Below are 16,520 nucleotides of genomic sequence, written 5' to 3' on the forward strand. Positions count from 1 at the left end.
GGGCTGGACGTTTCCGTTTCTCTTTCTATGTTCTTTCCATCATGTGGCGCTCCTCGATCACTCTCAACTCACAACACTCAATCACTTTCTTGCACGGCTCGGTCCAACACTCTGTCTCGCAACTTCTTCTCTATGTCATCTCAGAAATGCCGTGAATGATCGAGTTCTGACAATTTTCTTTCTCAGTTTTGCACACTACACATCACCAATTCCTTCTTTAATTCGTTTTGAAAGCGTACGAGCCTCGAAATCGAGTGAATTTTACGTCACAGCCAACTCTGTTTGCCACAATCCTGGCGTCATTGTAACGTAAAACCCGACGTCGTATTACACTCTCACCATCGATCTGTCACATTCGATAAGTCTTCAATTTTTCAGATTAGCGTGAGAGAGAGAGAGAGAGAGAGAGAGAGAGAGAGAGAGAGAGAGAGAGAGAACCTTCCCTTCTCCCTCTCTGTCTCCTTTTCTCCCTCGAGCAACAATTTTTTTTGTTCAAGAACGAGATATATTCACTGATTTATATATACTTGTGTATACTTATACATATATCCGAAGTCGTCCTCAAGAATGACAAGTCGTATCAAGCGTAGCGTCGTAGCTGTCGTAAACAGGAACGTCGCAACCAAAGAAAAGTTACTCCTTCGTAGTGCCTCGAATTTTCTTCACGGTTTAAGACACAGCCCTCCACCACAACCGTCTATATTTGTATGAAACGAACGGGTCACGCAATCAGACGAGTATTTATAAATATAAACATATCCTTACGACACACACGCAAACACACATGGAAGGAACACACCTGGGGGTCACGCAACGCTTAATTATGCATGAACTCCCAGCGACTAAGGTAGTGTCACCCTTGGCACTCCGACTCGAGGCGCTGACAGAAGTGGAGTTAATCGTAGTGGTGTGAGGCGTTGAGTGGTGTTATTGAAGGGGGAGGTGTTATGCGACTTGGTGTAGTAGAGTCTCTGTGTGTGTGTGTGTGTCTGTGTGGCAGTGGGGTGGTAGTGGTGTGTCGGCTCTCTTTGATGGACCGAGAATGTTGTACCCTTGTAAGTTCACCTGGCGAGTAAGGGGCCTCTCGGCGCGCGCGAACCACGGACTGCTCAGGCGCAAGATTCGACTACTCGTTATTTTGTCGCGTTTCTCTTCCCAGGGACCTTCAGCGAGTGTTCATTCATCTTTGCGATGCAGGGATTCGTTAAGTGTGGCCGAGACAGGTTATTCGTGTAAAAGCAAGCAACTCGGAGGGTGGTATCAATTAAGAAACAGTCGCTGGGGTTAGTATATTCTGCTATTCCAGGTGGGCAGAATGACTCGCTCTCATTGGCCAGGGGGACTTCTCTGGACGGTTCGTTTGGCCAATCAGCGCCAAGGGGGGTTTGCCCACAGGTCCATCTCTCAACGCTACCAAAGTTCGAGTGCGTGCGTTGATGATTTTCAGACGCTGCGCGGGTAGCTGCCTGAATTAGTGAATGTTGTACTTCGCCACAGACGTACGAATTACACTGCCTCCATAAGACGACACTCTGGTACTCTCTGGCTGATTCTGGAAGGGGAATAAATGTTCCGGAAGGCATAGGAAGCCCTCTTAAGTTTAAAGAGTCTTTCGTCCAGCTTGCAACGCTGCACAGGGACGCCCATCAGCGCCCACAATCAACACTACCTCCCTCTCATTCAACAACGTAATCTCCAACATCATGTTCATACCTTTTCTCATCTGCAGTGTCAGCCTGGTCATATAATAAAACCATTCACGTCACCAGAGGGACTAATGGAGAGAAGAGCTTGACAATCCCGCGAGATTTTCTTTCAATCTTCTCATTTCATTTCATTTACAATTTTTAAATGGAAAATGAATTTGCTGTCCAAAGTCAAATGTGCGCATATTATAAAGCTGAAACAGTTTCAGATTTAGAATATTTTGATTTATACTAGCGAGGATATACAAATGAGAACGAAAAAATGAAGCCAAGGAAAGGCCACCCAGGAGGAGCCCATACTAGCGGATCGACGGATTAAAAAAAAAAAAGACAAAAACACGCCATTCAACACTCCTCAGCATATATTATAGATGAGCGATTGTCAGTTTTATGTGATACATCATCAGCGGCGCTAGAGATCTTTCCTCGTTTTTTTGCGACGATCAGTTTCCAAAGTGGGTAGAATAGATAGGACAAATTAGCCAGTTATTAGCTACCTGATAATGCAATTTGCACGCGTCCATAAGAGTTCCATCGGCATTTTGAGAGGGAACGAGAGGCTAAAGGCCATTACATGCATATTAACTCTGACACCGATGCTTTGAGTTTTCAAGGTCAATTATGAAGGGGAAAGTACACACTTTCTGTTGCCCGCATTCACCTCATTATGACACTTCTAAGAAGAGCCCCAAGGTCAAAAAGAGAAACAGGTCAAATGTCTGGTAGTGCAAACTTTATTGAAAGCTGGTATCTCTGGCGAAACAGCTCACAGACATTTTAAACGGCCAATTTTTTTCATACCCTACTAGCACAAAAGCTTTTCTATTCTTCTGTTTAATTGATTACAATTCCATTAAGAGTTTGCTACTGTGAAGAACACCAACGAAATTTTACATGAACAAATCTCCATATCTTCTAAGTTTATGAGTCTTGTGTCCCAGTCACTGCATGAAATTACGGATGTAATTATCGATTCTGTACCTGGTGCCCACCTGCAACCTGTACATCTTTGCAAGCCTGCCGGGTTATGTTTATTATTATGCAATGAAGAGTGCGTTTGCAATTAAGTCCCCTTAGATGTCTCGGTAGTGCCTATTTTCGTTCGCATGCGGGATGCTCTTTTATTTTCCAATTTGCTTAAGTACTGAAACTTTTATTGAATGGGTGGAGATAATTTGTATATTCATATAAGTATTCTTACTCGTACACATCTAAATTTCAGTCACACACACATATTAATGCCAGACGGTCTCTGTTCATGAGCCCCTGATCATACGAGGGACAGGGTGGTAGGATTAGCGACCTCATCCCAAGAGTACTCGCTGTGCGTGCAGTTTGATTGGTAGCATGTTTCATTTCACTGTCGATTGGATCTGCATTCATATCTAGGGCAATAGGAGTTGTAACGGCAAATTATAACAGGAACTGCACCGGCAGTTGCACAGTTATAACAATCGGCCAACTACATACTTTGAAAGTTGATAGTTATTTCAGTATTGTAACTGAATTAGAAGTTCTCAGTCAGCAGTCACCAGTGAAGCAGTACCATACTAAACAACCAATCAATATATATATATATATATATATATATATATATATATATATATATATATATATATATATACGAGTATATATACTGTATATATATATATATATATATATATATATATATATATATATATATATATATATATATATATAAATGAATAACAGGAAGCTCTTTTCTTCAGCTGATTTCTCCATTAACTGCTTTCCTTTTGTACAATTACGTGGATAGATGGCGCACTGACCACTGACCACGTTGATCTTTCTATGGAATCATAGCCATTTAGGTAAAACGGTGTTTTGCTGTTGTTAAGGAACACGCATTCAAGCACGTACACACACACACACACCGCAATATAAATATAAATATATATATATATATATATATATATATATATATATATATATATATATATATATATATATATATATATATATATATATATATATATATATGATATACATATAATTAGTTTCGTGCATCCACACTCAACATAAAATCCCGTCTGGCGATGATCCCCAAGGTTCATACTTAACGTACAAATAAATAATTCGGTTGACATGCCAGCGACTATTTTTTGTTTTGTTTTTGTTAGCATGCCACCTATACTAGTAGGTCAGTCCTTGCACATAATATTGATGGCATGCGTAGGTTTGAATATATTCGTCATTTACCTAATATTTTAGTCAGTATGCCGCCAGATTTGTCAGTATGTCAACATAGTTCCAAAAGTATGAGAAAGTGCAGGTTATGTTGCCAGTTTTTCTCATTCAACATCTAATTTGTTTAGGGGATTACCTTTGTCATTTGCAAGTATATGTACGTGTAACTTTAATTGCCAGCTAGTTTCTGTCTATGTCACTGTAATTGGAATATCCTTTAAATGTCCTTTACCACCAATATATTCCTCCCCTGAAAAATGAGGATTCATGAATGAACAAAAAAGTTGTCAATTTCATTCTTAATCAACAATCGTTAATTAGGGATGAACACAAACACTTCTGAAACTCCCCCTTATTCCTTTTCAGCAGTATTTTTTGTCACATTCTGAAAAGATTGTGCTTTTTTATGAGATTAAGAATTTTCTAATATGTCTTAATTATCTTAATTAGATAGCACATTCCGGTAACGCATGTAATTTTAAGTGGACAACCTCGTCCTGCCGGCTCAGTATTAGCCACCCAATGGAGTTCTGTCCTTCCCAAGGGCCTTGGGCATTCATCGGAATTTAGCACACATTTTGTAATCAAAACCAGTAATGAAATAATCACAAGTTGTGCACGCACCATGAACAGTAATGTTTTATGGTACTAGTATTAACAGTATACTTACTTGTATTAAGTCTTTGTATTTGCGACTTCATATTAATTTTGTTCTAACTCTTCTTGTATGTCAGCTGGCAAAACATAATTGGTACAGTGGGGCACTTACTGGAAGTGTCTCAGCACTAGCAGGTGCCCACCATGTTTACAGATACTCTTACGACGTCGAGTGTTTGTATAGCATACCCTAAGACTTAGTGCTGGATGTTTTCGTACTTAAAGGAGTTTTGGAGGATTCAGTAACGTCCTGGGAAACAAGTTATCTTTTTCTTTGAATAGTATTTGTCATTCGGAAAGTTTCTTTGCCAAAGTTACCTACAATAGAGCTACCTGAAATTTCAATAGCGGAAAGTTTCTTGCTACTAGTTAAATGAGTGAATTAAATCAGTAATCCACTTAGGAGTACTCGCTTCATTGTCTACGTATTTCCTTTACTATCGTGCTTTAGAAATCTCCCTCTGCCCGTGTGTTCCAGGACTCTTAAAATAACCCTTCTTCATTCAAGTCTATCGCTTCCTTGGTAGTTATGGATTATCCTCCTTCCTCCCCAATGTCCTCTTTTTTTTTTTTTTTTTTTTTGCTAGGTTTCAATTGCTCCCTGGGCTAGGAAAGGGCATTAGAACAAGATAATGGGATGGGCAACCTAAAGAAATTACTTTCATTTCTGCTTAAAATAACGAAAGGTTCTTCTTAATAGCCAACCAGAACCAGCCATTGACGTGTTAAGATTCTCAAAAGCAGGAAAAGTTTAAAACAAAGACTCATAAAATTTAAGGTTATATTTACAAATAAATATCTGATAAATATAAGTTTTCCAGTCTGAAAAGTGACAAAACCATCCACACTACAAAACCAACAATCAAGGCTCAAACAGTTTCACTGGCACATCTCACCGATAATATTTTCTGTGGGATAAAACATAACACTTGCATCATAACCCTTCCAACAGATGATGATTATATATCCTTGCCGCATGAAGGCGTTGACCAGCCTGACAACATCAAAAAGAATAATGTAATTAGCATCTTTTCCATTGATGAACAATTCACAACATCTAGCCCGACGTTCAACCTCTTCCACGAAATCCGGCGGTCCAAAAGACTAACAAAATTATGCCCCTACCATAGAGCAATAGCGTTACAACGTCTGTAGACTTCCATATAGTTAAAACGAGTCCGTTCCGAGACTAGTGGAGCTTGGAGTTCCTCGCCAATATGCCGAATTGCAACTGCTTCCAACCCAACACTCCACAACCATTTCGAAAAGAAATGCAGATTCTCGATGGTAGACGATCCCTTAGAACACCCCTTAAAGTCGTGCACCTTCCTTCCCGGGTTAACATAGCAAAGGAGCTCTCTCTCTCTCTCTCTCTCTCTCTCTCTCTCTCTCTCTCTCTCTCTCTCTAAGGGACATGGGAAAAAGCAAAAACAAAAACAAACTCCATGGGTGACGTACCTGGTTACGCGCGCGAAAAATAGACGCTATAGCGACTGGAATGCTTATTTTCCGAAGTAGTTACTTCTCTTAAATTTTCATAGGCTATGTTTACCTTAACATATAGGCAGGCATGTGACATTAAGCGTACTTCAACGGTTATGCTACAAAGAACTCCCACTCCTGCAATATTATTACAATAACTACAGCAGTGAATAATAACATCAACCACAGCGATGACTAATTGATGGTGGTGGCAGTGATATTTAGCAGAATCGACGCAGCAAAGCTTTGATGACGCCGAATGCATAATTCATTCTTTTTGCATAGTTATATTCTGGGACCTGACTCGATCAACATTTCTGATCAGTTCAGGCGTTCATGAGAACTTACAACAAAGAAACATTATAGATTATTACGTCACTACCAACTTTGCTAAACCTTGCAACAGCTCAGTACTGATATCTTGATTGTTTGCTTAGCAAATTAACTACTTGTTGGTTTTAATGATCTCAGTTGCACTGACCACTTGATGTAATTCGTCTTTCCAGATTGCAAGGTTTCGTAAAGTTGCTTTAAAAAAATACCTGGAACATCCTTACAGTATTCCCAGTCGTTAATAATAATAATAATAATAATAATAATAATAATAATAATAATAATAATAATAATAATAATAATAATTTATCTATTCAAGAGCGTGAACCACAAACAAAAAACAGAGGCAGAGTAAGATAAATTACCTAAAGTCAACGAACATTACAATAAAATTGCTCCAAATTACCTGCGTATATTGAAAAGAATGACTCAAAGAAGCTGTGGTTAATTGGCTGATGGATCAGACTCATTACAAATGACCCTGAACAGCGTTTGAAACTTAAGGACTAAGACTAAGCTCCCCATATTAAGAAGGTCTTGGGTAGCTCCGTGGCGAAAGAAGCGATAAGCAGATCTTGACGAAGACATGTTAATACCCGCGGAGAGAGAGAGAGAGAGAGAGAGAGAGAGAGAGAGAGAGAGAGAGAGAGAGAGAGAGAGAGAGAGAGAGAGAGGGTGGGCCAGCTACGCATAAATTATGATAGAGAAATGCTTACCCCATGAATTAAGACAATCATGGAGAAATAGCTTTTAGTGGACTGGAATGGAAGAGAGAGAGAGAGAGAGAGAGAGAGAGAGAGAGAGAGAGAGAGAGAGAGAGAGAGAATGTTTTATTCTTTTTCAAAAACCAATGCGTAAAGTTTGTGCACCGATTTTATTGAGTAAATCCGACGCACCGAAATAATGGATTTTGTCTAAAAGTTTCTGTGACAGTTTTGTAAACCATTATCTCCCCTGAAACACAGACAACCGGCTTCTAAAACATTTAGCGATGCAGTATTCTGATACGCTTCAGTAAAGTCAATCGTAAATATTAATTCAGGATTTTTTTTTTTTTTGGCTTATTGTTATTACGTACTTTAAAGCGAAGCGCGCTCGACTTGAATTTTTCGAGGAAGTTGCGGTAAACAATTTTGCGTAGTACATTTACATTGGAGTTTTATGCTTCGGCCCTGTACATTTCAGAAATTACCGATGTTCTTCTCTCTCTCTCCCTCTCTCTTTCTCCTGCTTCTTCAACATATGGCAACCAAGCACAAAGATCCTTCTTCTTTGAAGACAGCACTTATCTGCAACGCAAGCAAAACCAAACAAGAAAGAGCGTTACATCCTAGCACCTCTCTCTCTCTCACTCTCTTATTTGCATTGTGTGGATAATTTTTTACTGCAATGTCACTCAAATTCTTGTCTGAGAATCAACAATATTAACACATTTTACATTCTGTGTTTTACTTTTACCTTAGCTGGTTTGATCACAATTTATGAATTCATAATGCTCTCTCTCTCTCTCTTTCTCTGTTTTAATTCTGTGCTTCTGAACATAATTTTTTTTTTTGTTAGCCCCTCTACGTCTTTCGAGATCGTTTATATACATGAACTCATTTCTTACGGACTATGATTACGATTTTGATTTTTAAGACAATTTCTACTTATGCTTTATGATAATAACTAATGCATCAACTAAGGCCAAGAAGATAGATACAGAAAAAGAACTTAACATTATGCCGGCAAATCGTTCTTTTAAAAGACTTGATTACTGAAATAATATTATTCTCTCAGAGGAATACATAACTTTTATCCCTGGAAAAGGAGAATGATTCTTCCGCATTCGGTTTCAATCGTAACATCCTCATTGCTGGCTGTTTAACTTCTTGCTCTAATTTTTATTTTTTTTTGTCATTTTATAACTGTAATTAATAAAAGTTCCAGACTGATTATGCTTTTGAATAATGGCCTCTATCTTCCAGGTGACGTACTCGTTAGCCCCGAATCCTAATCTCATCGCATTCAGCGTCAATTCAGGAATGAACTAATTCAACAGTTCAGAATAGGGTAAGCTTGGAAACCCTGAATGTATTTTCTTAATGGTTTGACTTTTCCTAAATGTTTTTGATTAACTTTAGCAATGTGTACATCCAGTCTCATATCTAGAACACTATCAAAATATGAAATATTATAAGATATTATATAATGTATTAGAAAGGAGAGTCAATTAAAAGTATAGTTACATTTCTGAGAGAGAGAGAGAGAGAGAGAGAGAGAGAGAGAGAGAGAGAGAGAGAGAGAGAGAGAGAGAGAGAGACGCAAGTGATGAAGTTAAATCAACGAATTCGATTTATTACTATTGTTCCATTCTGTACATTAAGAAAGACACAAGTCCACATCCCTGTATTCTATCAAAGCAGAAAGTACCGGAAAGAGGGGCAGCATAAGATGAATCTCTGTGTATGATAAGGTCATTTGAGATGTCGCCCAGAAAACCCGATGGAGTAAGAAATTGCCACTTACGGAGAATTCGATGACGAAGGAGGCCCGTTGATTTTCCTGGTGGGGGAGAGGGGGTCAGGGGCGGGGGGAGAGGATTAGAGAAGATATATGGCAAAAGTGACGATATAAAGGTGAATATCTCGTGAATATCTTATGAATGCTTTCAACTCGGTGGGGTGAGAACTGTCTGTGTTGAGGTACTTCCGTTTTTATCGTTACATGATGTAAACAAGGTCTAAATATACCTTGATGGTTTACGTACTGACTACTGTTCGCACACGTATTATTTTTATTCTTACTCCCTCTTTATCTCTCTCTCAGCCGCTACCAACAGCACTCAACCACATGCTGGTACATAACTCGGTGGTTATGTCGACAAAAGCCCTTGTTTTCGAAGATGTTATTTCTTCCTCATTCTGGGATCGAACATGGATGTACCCGGTTGTGAGCCGTGCACTATCACTCGCCCAAAAGACTTCATCGACGAAGAGAGCCAACCTGGCGATCTGAGATTTGGAAGGGGAAGAGAATTCTCGAGAAGGTATAAGGAGAGAGGAGCCGTTACAGAGGTGAGAAAGGTTGGGGGAGGGAACGCTATTAGTTTTGAAGGGAATAGAGTTTGGTTCTCTCTCTCTATAAAGTTCAGGACTTTAGGCGATCACCAGTAAAGGTGAAAGTGGAGGGCTGTTGCCGTTGGAGTTTTGTCCCCTTTATGCGCCCCCGACCGTATAAAGTGGAACGCGTCTGTGTGGACTTGTTAGGGATTCACAAAAAGATTTTTTCCTTGAACTATCCTTTGATTAGTTGTACCTTATAATGTACTATCTACATATAGTTATGGCTACACTCTACTATGCTTTAAATATATTCTGAGTGCTTGTACTATTTTCCGTAACGGGTGAGCGCGTACTTTTTACTTTCACAACATTCCTTCATCAGAAATATTTAGGTAAGCCTTTTCCTTGTGATTTCTTTAGTTGGGGAGATTTTTCCTCTCTTTTTCTTATCAAGTTCCTGTACTAATTACGTGAATGTGTATTTTTGCATTAGAATATACTTCATTGGGGAACTCATCAATCAAATTGCTGTCTCACTCGTTCACTCACACACCAACTTGGTAGCTTTATTAATAAAGCACGTAATTTTTAAGCAATATACTACACACTTCCTCTAGACAAGAATCAAGCTAAAACTACAGACACGAATTGATTTATAATTCATCCACTCCATTAAGTACAATCAGAGCATTGCTGAACAATCTCCAAGGAAAACGTAATCTGAATACAAGCGCATTTGCTGAAAGGTGAACAAAATAAGACTAACGAAAATGTTTGTATTTATTTACATTTTCTCAGCATCAAGTACTTGCGATCAATCATCAACAACCATTGTCTTATTTCTCATTAGTCCTCCAAGGCTGATTTCAAAACAGCTGTGACGAATTCCCTTCCGTTGCGTGCAATTGTTTTGAAGGCCCTTTTACAATTAAATACAGACATTCGAGAACAATAGAGCTTATGCTTCCCGTATCTTTTTATAACTGACATCAACTAATTAGAGTGTTGCTCTGTTTTCTCGTAATAAAGAATCCCTCACACATGCGAGTCCATTCTCGTCTGTTTGGAGATATTGATTCGCAAATTCTCTCTGGTATTGACGGGTTCTAAAAGCTTAATGCTGTATAGTCCCTTGATCATAATCATCATCTTCATCATCACTAACGATCTGAAGTGGGATATTCCCTCTAAGGGACTAGACGTGAAACGTTTCCCTTTATGTCACTTGGGCACATTCTATGTGAATACTCATCTGGTCTGTCTTCAACTATGGCCGTTACCGCGAGTAAATCTCGCACTGCGATTAGCGATGCTTTTGCTGTCATGAGTAAATATATTTATGAGGAATTTCTCATTTATTGCCTTACATTCATCAATATGAGCATGTACACCACTCGTGGCTCTTTGCGAATTTTTTTCTGTCTTAGTTTTGTATCCCTTGATCAAACGCTAAAAAGTACCCAAATAATAAAATGGCTCTTTTGAAGTGTAGTTTTTGAAACAAAAATCTTTCTCCCTAAAGGATGGTCAATAAAATGCCAAGACCTACAAGATCTGACATCAAAGCGAATTAGTTATTCGGTAATCGGTCGCCTGTGGTGGGTCGCCGCTAGGTAGGGAAGGGCGTGGGGCTAGCAATCCAGTCTCAAATACTATCTGAAAATATGAGGAACAACAGCTTCTGGAACCAAGACGTAGACGATTTTAACTTTAGGTTATAATAATGGAATAATAACTGCTTACAAGTATTAAGTACTTCCCTAGCTTTATTCCTTCGCTCAGAAGCCAGCGACATCAAACCTACTCTATGCACATTCCAGTAATTTAACAAACGATTTAACTTTAATCACCCTAAATTAAAGACGGGAGAGAATTGACCGCTGTCTGTTAGTCTTTTGTTGAGCCTTAAGTGCTCTAAGAACCTTTCATGAAGAATAGCCTGACGAGGTCTACGGCCCGGAGAGAGAGAGAGAGAGAGAGAGAGAGAGAGAGAGAGAGAGAGAGAGAGAGAGAGAGAGAGAGACTATACTCGGGCAAATGGCATGGGACAGGCTACAAGGCATTGTTGGGAGCAGAGTAATTCCATGTCACTTGGAAAATGTTTTAAGAACCTACCATTCTCGCTCCACTTATCTCTTTTTCTCCCTCTTTCGGCCCTACCAGCGGCAGAGCCTCTACTAATGGCCTCTACAGGTTAATTGCCGGGTTTTAAGTTAATTACACAGTTAACTTGAGTATTTTAACCACCGGACATGAACGTAACTAAAGGAATGTTTTTATTATGCAGCACATTCCCAAAGCTTGGACTCCCCAACCCCCGGGGAGCCCGAGGGATTAAAAAGATAAATTGAAAACAGATGATTAACCTATTATTAAGAATAATGACTAATCTCAAAAGTTTTTAGAGTTACGTGGCGTACGCTTGAGAAGGTTTTATAAATACAATAGAAGCGTAAATACCGAAGGAAAGAATATTATATTATCTTCAGTGAATTGCTTTTATAACAACGAAACCCACAGTACGAAACAGCCTTGAAGCACAAAAGATAGAGAACACTACGAAACTGATTTCAGTGAAATAATCAAACGAAAAAAATGAACGGGAAAAATAATGTTCGTGAATAGAGGGTATTGAATTTCGATTGAATTCCTACGCTCGATGAATAAAGGATTATTGTATAGAGATTGAATTACCTCGACTGTTTTGTAATCACATTATGCAGATGTCAGAAACTACTGAGGCCCCACGCACATAAAATAACGGTAGGGCCTCATCTGCCACGGGACACCACCCCCCTAGGGTCGTTAGACACCCCCTCCACTCTCCCATGTTCCAGAGATCTCTAAGTGGTACTAGAATTTACGCACCTTTAGTCTTTCACAGAGAACAAAAGTGGTCTTTTTGATTATGAAGAAATTGGAGAATGTTAGTAACAACGAATCACTGTGAATAAATGAATATCGGCGCAAAAGAAAAAGAAAGAACATTGCTGATTTCTGGGGTTTAACTTCGTTTAATCAAGGCTTGCGGAGAAATATATGCGAATTATTGTAACATTTTTCTGGCAGTCAGACTTACACTCGACAAATAAAGATTCCAACAAAATGGTATCCAGCTTTTTTCAAGATAATTAACATTTTTCCTTTGGCCTGGACATGTCCTTCGCACCACCCCTTAAAAAGAAGTGTCTGATAATGTCAGCTGGGCTCGGGCGAGCGTCAGAGGAGTTGGAAGGCCAAGAGCTACTGGATGAGAACTATGAGCAGGGAGGCTGGCGACAGGTGGCGTTTTGTAGAAATGAAAGCACAAGAAAGACATGAGTGGAGAAATTTCACAAAAGCCCTTGGCATCGCACGTCACTGGAGGCGATGACGATGAAAATGATGATGACTCTCTTGAAGTCTCCTGAGTTTTTCCTTTCAAAAATTTTGATAATAATGGAATTGTAACTATTGACGTCGACACAAATATGAATAATTTTACTCATGGTTACTTATATTTTTATTTGATAACACCAATACTTGTGCGTGTGTATATGCGTGCTTGTGTGTGTGTGAGAGAGAGAGAGAGAGAGAGAGAGAGAGAGAGAGAGAGAGAGAGAGAGAGAAATTAATCACAAACTGGTTTAAAATTTTATAGCATAAAAAAGGAGCAGTTAATTCAAATACATGGAACATTCTTCCTGTTAGCTTACAAGCCTAATTATCATTTAGATAATAAATTCAAACCCCAAGCACAAAAAAATGTTCTTCCGTACCCATACTTCGATATGAGTGCGTGCCTGGAGGCATTAACTGGAAGATAATTGCTGGGTTTCGTGTGAAACATGCACGAAACATCTGGCAATGGCATGCACGCGCAGTTAGCTAAGTCATACACACATTACTACAAGCAAACAATGTTATATGCTGGAACACGGAATCGCAGACAAAGAATTTAGCAACTAATGCCATTCCCGGAAGGCAGCTATGCCATTCTTGCCTGGAAGAAAGAGAAGTCTATTCGGAAGTTGAAAATAAAAGTCTAAAAAAAATTCAGTCATATATGTCGAACGGAAAAAAAAAACTGTACAAACAAATGGGAGCGAATGTAGCAAAAGAAAATCATCGAAAGAATTCAGTAACTGTTGGCCATTAAAGAAAGCAGCTATGCCATTCTTGCCCAAACGACGAAAAGAAGTTCTACTCTATGTAAAGATGGAAGTGAAATAAACAGACAGAAGTACATTTGCGTACGTGGAACTGAAGAAATGTACAGACAAACGCGAGTGACTGCGTCAGAGAAAGAATCACGCCCTCTGTGGGTAAAATCGACTCCTAATTCGTCATTTAACGGTAATTGAAATCCCCGAAGCTGGCTGAATTAAATCTGGCTTGCGTTCACACCTTTGTCTTTTTGTCACTATGTTGCCTCTAACATCCCTCGGTAAAGGTATATATTTTGTTGGTGGTGAGTGTGGTGGAGCAGGGTGGGGGTAGGGGGGCATACCACTCAGGTCAAGGGGAGAGGTGCATCAATTAATAACACAAAAGTGATTCTTAGAAACATAATATCCAGCATCACAATGCTGCCAAGCGAGTTAATTAAAGGGGCGACAATCACTCACTTTCACACTGCCTCGCGTTCACGGGTGGTCAATTGCAACTCAGCTCGCAGGGCAATTTGACGGCCGTGTTCAGTCAGAATGGGAGAGGCCCTTCCCTTTGCATGGTTACTCTGCAGAAAAGTTGAGCGTTGGTCAGGTTTCAATTCAGCTCAGAAAAGTAGCTTTTGAAAAAGTTTTTTCCGGACGGGAAAAAAAGTTCTGCACATCCTGGTTGAAGGATTTTCCATTGGCGTCGGATGATGCGTAGAAAATATTTAGGACCTTTTTCTGTAAAAATGGTATTTCTTTAGTATCGTGCAAGATTAATAGTCGCGATATTAATGGTTCGCCGATGGGCTTCAGTTGATCAAGGGTTTACATGTCGATTAGCGGGAGAATTCCTAAACTTTCCGATATTCACGAGCGCCTTAATTTAGCTTTTCCAATAAGTTCACGTAATGGTAGAAATGAGAGTTCGTCTTCGTTTAGGTTTTCATTAAAAACATTGATTTTTTTATCTTTCTGCCACTCCTTTCCTGTTGGATTAATTTTCATTATGCTAATGACTCCTTACAAAATAATAAATAATCCATCCGTGCTACGTTCGGTGTGAACGGTTAAAAGAAAAAAGAAAATCCCTCTACCCTCATTCATATAACAGCATGTACTTAATTTTACTTCTTAGGTGACGCTGATAGGTACCAACAATCGTCCTGATTAACCAAGGTTAAGAAGAAGGAGAAGAAAAAGAAGATGACGACTACGGTGAAAAAAAGAAAAAGACTCATGAAAGCGAACCATCAAAACGAACATTGCATCACCCCCGAATGGAATCAGCTCTAATGCGCTCTTCTGGCAGAGGCTACCCCAAGATGACTAAACCTTTCTTGTAAGAGTAGGCAGAGATCTCTATCGGTCACTATCGACTTCTCTAGGGTATTTGTTGAGTGGCATTGGCTTTCTTCGCTCTATCTTGATACCAACAAATCATCTAGGAATGAATGGGGGATAGGATTAACATCACAAACCTTCAAATTTTCATGTCAGGGATGCTGTCACAGGCCGCCACCTACTGAGCTCTTTGTGCACTAAAGATGAGACCAGCTCTCGATTGTCGTATTTGTACCAAGTGTTTAACGAACTCCACTGACGTATATATTTTCAGTGAAAGGTATATATAGCCTAGACATGCAACTCTAGCTTCTTTATATAATCAGAATTGCTGATAAAATAATAACTATCTGGAATAAAATCCTGGAACGTTGGGCGTTAATTCGGTACCCAAGAATAACAGGAAATCTACTAACTTACTTAATGATACAAAAAGACAATCATCAAAGCATGTCCAAGAGGGTGTGTTCCATTTTTCCCTGGAAAAAAAATAGCAAAATGTTCTCATAAACGAAGTCATATATCTCACGCTATTCACAGAACATATAGCGAGTCGCACTGAAATAGCGAATAAATCAAAACATTAGATCAACAATGGGTATTTGATTGTCATTGTTTTAAAAAAATTCCTTCAGGGTGTTAAAATGAGCAAAGCCATGTAGCTTAGGCCACTCGATGAATGCACAGTTGTCCCTAAAATTTAGTGAAGAAACTAAACCCTTGTATTCACAAACTAATAACGAAAGCTTCTTGTGTGCAAATGGCAGCAGCATGTTACAATATGCCACCCCACACACGTGCGCCATTCATTCAATAAACAAAATAACTGAATTCTTAGTTTTCATTTTTTTGTGGAAAATTCATATTATATTAAGCTCAATCCTCGAAATTATGGGTCACAATGAACACCTAACTTGTTCAGGAAAGAAGCACGGAATGAACAAACCAAATTATGACACCTGTCTAGCACGAAACGCCACATTGATTGAATATGAAAAGCGAGGGTGAATTGCTGCAAGCGTTTGTTCCTCCTTTAACCCCATCATTGCAATCAATATTTGTGATATCCATTTAAATGATTACTGTCGACGGATAATACGAGGAGTTAGTCCAAGGGGTGGCGTGGCGACTAAGAGAAGCGTCTGAGTAGTAATTGAATACTGCTAACATTTACTGATACCAAATTCTAAGAATTACAAGAATACTTTCGCTTATTGAGGTCACTTCTATATTTTTCATTTGTCTGTCATTCGTGAGAAAGAGATTTAAGTATTAAGTACCCACGTTTCTGTTAACATTGCAATGATTCGTAGAATAAATATTAAAAACATATTTTCTTTGACAATGTCGATGTAGCAGTGGCAAATCTTTATTCTTGATTGATGCTATTTACAGTAACTTGAATATATATACGAGTATATATATATATATATATATATATATATATATATATATATATATATATATATATATATATATATATATATATATTTATATTATATACTGTACATGTAGAGAGTGAGGATGTGACATCAACGGAATTTGTGAGTCTAGGTTAGACATTTCATAGTATAATATATATGTCAGTGGAGTTCTCTAAACACACAGACTAT

At 38.8% G+C, this 16,520-nt stretch overlaps 1 protein-coding gene across 2 annotated transcripts in view; it reads right to left on the reverse strand.

Annotated features, from left to right (window-relative positions):
- LOC136839415 (protein Wnt-10a-like) overlaps positions 1-16,520 on the reverse strand; it is a 305,294-nt gene that overhangs the window by 70,929 nt on the left and 217,845 nt on the right. Inside the window, exon 1 of one of the 2 annotated variants that reach the window (XM_067105427.1) lies at positions 1-1,426. This exon is cut by the window's left edge and continues 206 nt beyond it. The exons of the other annotated variant lie outside the window; for it this stretch is intronic. The gene's annotated coding sequence lies outside the window, so the exon portion shown is untranslated. Of the gene's footprint in view, positions 1,427-16,520 lie in introns of those variants that run through there. 2 annotated transcript variants of the gene reach the window in all.

The sequence above is a fragment of the Macrobrachium rosenbergii genome, chromosome 6 (assembly GCF_040412425.1).
Source record: "Macrobrachium rosenbergii isolate ZJJX-2024 chromosome 6, ASM4041242v1, whole genome shotgun sequence".
In the NCBI taxonomy this organism is placed as follows: Eukaryota; Metazoa; Arthropoda; class Malacostraca; order Decapoda; family Palaemonidae; genus Macrobrachium; species Macrobrachium rosenbergii.